Below are 6,483 nucleotides of genomic sequence, written 5' to 3' on the forward strand. Positions count from 1 at the left end.
CCAGTATAAAATTGGATTTTCCCCCCTAAATATTTCTTAAGGTATTCTCACATCTTTTAATCTCTCTGCTAAGAGTCTCTTTGATATCTTTCATCCACCCAACCAGAGTAATTTTTCTAGTCAAGCTATGATTATTTTACTCTTTATCTCAAAACAACAACAACAAAAACAACACAGAAACAAACAAAAAATCACTTCTAAGCTAGAGTCAAAGTTGTCAGGATCATAGACCTTCTGCAGGACACATGTCAGCTGTGCATACAAAAGAGGCATAGAATATTCTCAACATGATGGAAGATGGATGGATGCTGAGTGTATAATAGGAATCCATCCCCTTTAAATACATACCATGAGCATAACTGGCATATTTGTGAAATATTTATCTAGTCTAAGTTTCACTTTTTTTGGTAAGGCTGCATTTTTCTCTACCTCTTTACATGCAGGAAGACACAGAGAGAGACCCATTAAAGATAACATCAGAGCATATTGGAATCATAATTATCCCAGCACTGCATCAGAATCCAACTGACTATATAATAAAATCAGTGTATGTTTTCAGGTGGAAACAGGAATGGAGAACATGCCTCACATACAGACGTTATAATCTCAATGACCCAGAGCATGGGAGACCAGCAATTGCCTGAAGATGACCAAATGCCACACAGTATTTGAAAAATTGTCAGCTTCTCTATCACTTGAAGATAAGACATGGTATTGTAAGATTTATCATGAAGAGATATTTTTACAGGTACTTATTTAATGACTATTTTTCATCCATTCTTCTCTTCTTCCTGAGAAAGAAAAAGAAAATTTCCTAACCACACTTTAGGAAAATCATCATAGCTAGTGAATTTTCTGAGAATACATATTTATTAATATGTATTATATATATTAAGCATATATTTAATAAATATACTAAATTCTCCATCATCTACTTATCTATTTCTCATAGGAGTTTAGAATAGAGAGCAAGGCAATATTAGTAAAGATGTTGCTTAAATAAAATGAATTTAGAAGTCATGCTTCTGTTCTGACTATAGGGGGAGTATACTTCTAAACAGTTGGTCGTTTTTTTCCTAATTCCACTGGAGATGATGGATCAGTGTGCATAATAAGGAATGTCCTTATTCAAAGCAATTGTGATGTCACAGCCATTCTATTGTTTCTGGGCAAAGTCTATTTTAATTCAGCACATTTTAAAATCAGCAATTATTGCAAAGGAAATCAGTATTGTTCATGACAGTTCCACCATTCTTCTGTAAAACAACAGAGACTTTATTAAAAGCAAAGTTGTATATGGCTGGTTTTTTTGAGTTTTTATTTTATTACCAGTAAAAGAACAAAACATCAGACAAGACTATTGTCTGATCCATCTGGTGCTATATTTCCTCCACACAAGCCTTGTATAACACACACAATATTTCGACTGCAAATGTTGTTTAGCTTTTAAAACAATTGCCTATCAAAGCATCCAGGTCCCGTTGATAATGGAGCAAAGCTTTTCCTGCAATTGTGAGCCAGGAAATGCTGGCCCCCTTGGCAAGTCTCATATGTCCTGTTGCTTGTAATCTCCCTCCCTCCTTGCTGGAATGTATTTTTAAGCAGCTAGACTAACAGGAAGAGAAAGTTGTTACTTCTTTTCATATGATGGAGCAACCAGGGGAAGGCAACTATGCTTTAAGAATTGGGGCTGATGAAATTTTAAAACCCTTACCAGGTACCAAGCTACTGCTGTGAGGGAAATCCCCAGTTCCAAGCCTAGTTTTGGATACAGAGTAAGTTCCCCATTCCATAGCCCCAGTATATTTTGCAGGCTTCTGAGAACTGAAAAATAAAGACACAAACTGCACTGAAGGTGCATGGAACTTCATTGTTCTGCAGTTGCATGGACGAAAGAATATGTTTCATTTTGCAGAGGATTGCCCTGAAAATAAATCACTTTAAAGAGAACCACAGAAATAGAGACACATTTTATTTCATGATGATTACTGAATGTTGAAGCAATATTCAATATTCAATATTTAATTTTACTGACTACCATAAACAGAATTTCCGTAATTTGAAAAAGAAACACTCTCTCACATACTTACCTATATAAAAACTAGCATTATAGCTTCAATCTATCAAGTCTACTTATATTAAAATTATCTATAGCCTTACTTAAATAATTTGGTTTTTGATCCCTAAGAAAGTTTGCTTTAAAAAGCAGATCAGTTTTAAGAAAGCAAAAATTATCCAAGGACACCTTGAATATGAAAGGAAGTTTTCCTTGCTCTTCTTGAAAAGATAAAATGTGTTTCTGCCTTATATCCTTTGCTCCTGCTGTTCCTTCTCCCTAAAATTATCTCCCCACCCCCGTTCTGACAAGTCCCCCTCTCTGCCTTAATTAATCCTCTGCTCAAATGTGATCTGAAGACCATACAAAATCACACATCCCACCCTGATGAGCAGTCTCCATCACCTTCCCTACTTTATATTCTTTCATAGCCTTTAACATCACTGATATACTCTATACATTTACTTGTTTATTTATTACCAATTTCTCCTCATAAGAATGTAAGGCCATTGAGAGCAGAACTCTGTTTTGTTCATGGTGACATCCTGAACCCTTGGAGAGGGCCAGACCATGGCTGATAGTAAGCATTCAATAAGCAAATGTGGAATGGTAGAATGAGTTAAGATTAAGATTAAATCCTCATGGTGTATATTTGGTTCTATTTCTCTTACACATCCAAATAGTTCAAATAATAGTTCTATGATACAAAACACTGTAGTCTAGTTTACATAAAAGATGACACCAGTATATTGGAAATCATAAAAATCACACATGCAAATGCTTTTGTGTGCAGGTACCCATCAAGGTATTGAACATTGAGAAAGGATCTGGGATACAATTAATTTATCACTATTTTTCTTCTCTTCACGCACACTCAGTGTTCCTTGATAATTAATATTAAATCATTATGATTAGATAATGCAACTGTCTACATCTGCATACCAAGGAGCTAACACCCTTTTAATTCTACAAACTTTACTAATACTCATCTTCCTTCCATTGCTGCTAAAGGCCTTCTGCACCTCTTCCAGATTTGCAGATCCATTCATGGCAGTGTTTTTCATTTATTCTTTGAGAAATCAGTTTTAAATATTAGTAGATTCTAAGCTGATTGGCATTTAGAACATTCTTCTGCCAGCCTTTAGTACTTTTTAATGCTTTATGTTAGAAAGTAAAAGAAAAGGATGTAGAAATAACAAGTAAGTATTGAAGAAATACTATCTTATTGAAATTAATTCCTACTTGATTTTTAAGCCCTCAGTATGGGTTTACCATTAAGGGGAAGGCAGAAGAGGCAACACTGCTTGAAATATTTTGCCTATTTCAACCCCTAGAACTCGTAGTTCTTTAATTGTCTCTGGTCCCTGTCCTTTATATCACAGTGTGGCAGAGTTTAATATGTGGTGTGGTGCAATTTTTCTACCCTCCCCACCAAAGAAGGGTTCTATAGTAGAGTCTTAGATGAATTACAGGCTCTCCCAAATCAGCCATTGTTAATTGGTTTATCCCTCCACATCTCCTCATCCTCCCATTCCTAATTCCCACCCCTAAATAACTTCTCAAGATTTCTCATAGGGAGAAAATTTGCAATAATGAGTTCAACTTTTCTATTTTTTTCAGGAACTCTCCACATCTGGCTCTTAGCCTGACAGAGGCGAGTCACTAGGATGCAGTATTGTCATATGGATCACAGGGCCCTCCAGCCCTCCCAGGTTTGCACTGCACACATGTGGTTATTGAACAGGTCAAGTGCCTGGAGCACCTTTCTTTCTTTCTTTTTTTTTTTTTTTTTAATCCCCAGATAAAGTGTGGATTCTATTTAAAATAATATATAAGCATTAGTCTTTAAATTGCAACAAATGTGCTAGACTAATGTAGGATGTTAATAATATGGAAACTTTCTATACTCTTTTAGCAATTTTTTTGTAAATTTATAATTGTTCCAAAAGAAAAGGTTTATTTGTGATACCATTTAAAAAATGGTATTGTATTTTTTTTCATTTCTTTTCAGCGTAACAGAATTCATTGTTTATGCACCACAGCCAATGCTCCATGCAATACGTGCCCTCCATAATACCCACCACCTGGCTCCCCCAATCTCCCACCCCCTGCCCCTTCAAAACACTCAGATTGTTTTTCAGAGTCCATAGTCTCTCATGGTTCATCTCCCCTTCCAATTTCCCTCAACCTGGAGCACCCTTCTAAGACTGCATTTGGTCATTACCCAGCGTGAAGTCATGCGCCCACACTTACATCCAGTCCCTACACAGGAAGCCAGATTCAACTAAACCTGACAAAAGGTGAGCATCTTCTTATGCATCCATTGATTCATCAGCAGTGAGTGTTAAATGCCCAGCACTCTCTCTTCTCCTGACCTTTTTGTGTGCTTACTGTCTACAGAGCCATGGTTGTGTTCACTGCCCTATGTTCTGTGCTTCCTAGTTGTCTTAAATCCAGACTAGTCAAACAGGATTCATATATCACCTAACTGATCACTTGTTATCTCCACTAGAATTTCTCACCAACATCTCAAACTTAACAGGTCTCAAAGTAAGACCATAATTATCTCCTTCCCTTCAAAATATATTTTGCTCCAGGGTACTCTTAGTCAGTCCAAAGCACCATTACCCATCCAGGCATTTAATCCAAAGTTCTAATTCCTCTTACCTCCTCTCTCTTCCTAATCCCATACACAATCAAACCCCAAGTTCTGTTGTTTATGTTTCCCTTACATTGTCAGAACAGGTTCTCTTCTTTTTCTTCTTATTACTAAAAACTATCACTGAAGTAATTAAAAAAAACACACACACACAAAACAGCATTTACACTGTTTCTTAAATTCCTTTTGCATAATATTTTCAGGAACTTTCTTTTATAAAATACAAATCATGTCTATCAATTCCACTCTACAAATCCTTTGTTTGTTTCCCACTTACCATGGAAAGACAATTTAAAACACTTCAAATGGCCTACAATGCCTACTGCAATCCCATTCTGCTTCCTCCTTCAGTCTCATCTCTTGGCACAATCCTTTGTATCCTCTCAACTTTCACCATAATGCACGAATGTGCCAAATCATCTGCCTGATATACTCTCCCAGGCTCCAATCACCTAGGTAATCAGCATATATTCTTCAGGGATCAGCATTAACACCATCTCTTTAGAGAAGTCCTGCCAATTGCCTGTGACATAATTCAGCACCACATTCTTGATCTGGGTAGTTTTAAAATTCACAAAAATTGGGTGTATGATTTACAGTTTTGCTTAATTCCTAATTTCCCATTCTATTGCAGGTTCTAGGAAGGCATGGAATCATTCTGTATATCCTAAAATATCTGTTGTGATGCCTAATATGTAGCAAAGACCCAAATATTTGATAAATGAATGAACAAAAACAATCACTGGGCCATTATTAGACCCAAGTCTATGTTTTCGAAGCTGGTATTTCAATTTTATAAAGTCCATTCAAAATTCTTAGCTGCCAAGAAGAAACTTGAGTAGTGTCTCATGGTGAGTCACTGTACCTTCTTTCATTTCCCTGTTTAAAAATGGTTTCTCTCTTTAAAAAAAAAAAAAATCCTCAGCAAACCATCCTAATAAATATCAGCTAATAAAATAATGAATGTAGCAAACAAGCAAATTGAGAAACACAGACAAACCAAAGATATATTATGGAGAGGAAGAAAAATCTAAAATGACTTAAAAAGACTCCATAAACTTAAGGTCTAAAGAATAAATATTCTATTGGAAGAAGTAGTGGAAAGAACATTAGATTTAGTTATTTAAAAACTAAGCAAGACAAAACAGTAAAACCAGTGTCTTCTTAGTTGGAAGAAAATAAGGGGGGTAAGAAAACATATGGTGAGTATACTAAAGATCTAACCTAGGAAGGATTGTATAAATAGGAATGAAAATGGTTATGATCTGGTATATATTTTTCACATGTCACAAGAAGGAATCAAATATCCATGAGAATCCTCACCGTGACAACAAGTAGCCTTCTAAGAATGCTGAACTGGGAGAATGAGGCTTAACAGAGTCTCATTCTGAAGGAGAGGGAGGACTGCCCAGGCAAACGTGTTGTTAAAAATCACACAATGGCAAAGCTGATAAAAACACATCTGCTTTCTTTCCTGGTACACAAGACAATAAATCATTCTAACTAACTTCAAGTCTTACCCCTGGAAACTTTGATATTGCAGATGTAAAATAAATTAAGACAAGACAAAAGGAGGCAAATTTCTTGGGGGGTGGGGGGGATAAGCACAAATTTAGAAAGCTCAGCATGTAGATAATTGAAAGCAACGAAGGGAATTGTTTCTAGCTAGTATTCTAATTCACATGGTTTAATTTTCTACTGATAAAGTATAGCACAGCCCGACCCTGAAACATTTGATTTAACAAGCGATTGATTTGGAGGGAAGCAA

At 36.0% G+C, this 6,483-nt stretch overlaps 1 long non-coding RNA gene across 1 annotated transcript; it reads left to right on the forward strand.

Moving 5' to 3' along the window:
* Positions 1 to 1,669: 1,669 nt before the first annotated feature.
* On the forward strand, positions 1,670 to 5,373 carry LOC111153606. The gene is made up of 3 exons (XR_002641013.1): positions 1,670 to 1,775; positions 3,677 to 3,768; positions 5,350 to 5,373. It is a non-coding gene; the product is annotated as an uncharacterized LOC111153606 (long non-coding RNA).
* The last annotated feature ends 1,110 nt before the right edge of the window (positions 5,374 to 6,483 follow it).

Source organism: Enhydra lutris, unplaced genomic scaffold, assembly GCF_002288905.1.
Source record: "Enhydra lutris kenyoni isolate GAN:26980312 unplaced genomic scaffold, ASM228890v2 scaffoldscaffold3, whole genome shotgun sequence".
In the NCBI taxonomy this organism is placed as follows: Eukaryota; Metazoa; Chordata; class Mammalia; order Carnivora; family Mustelidae; genus Enhydra; species Enhydra lutris.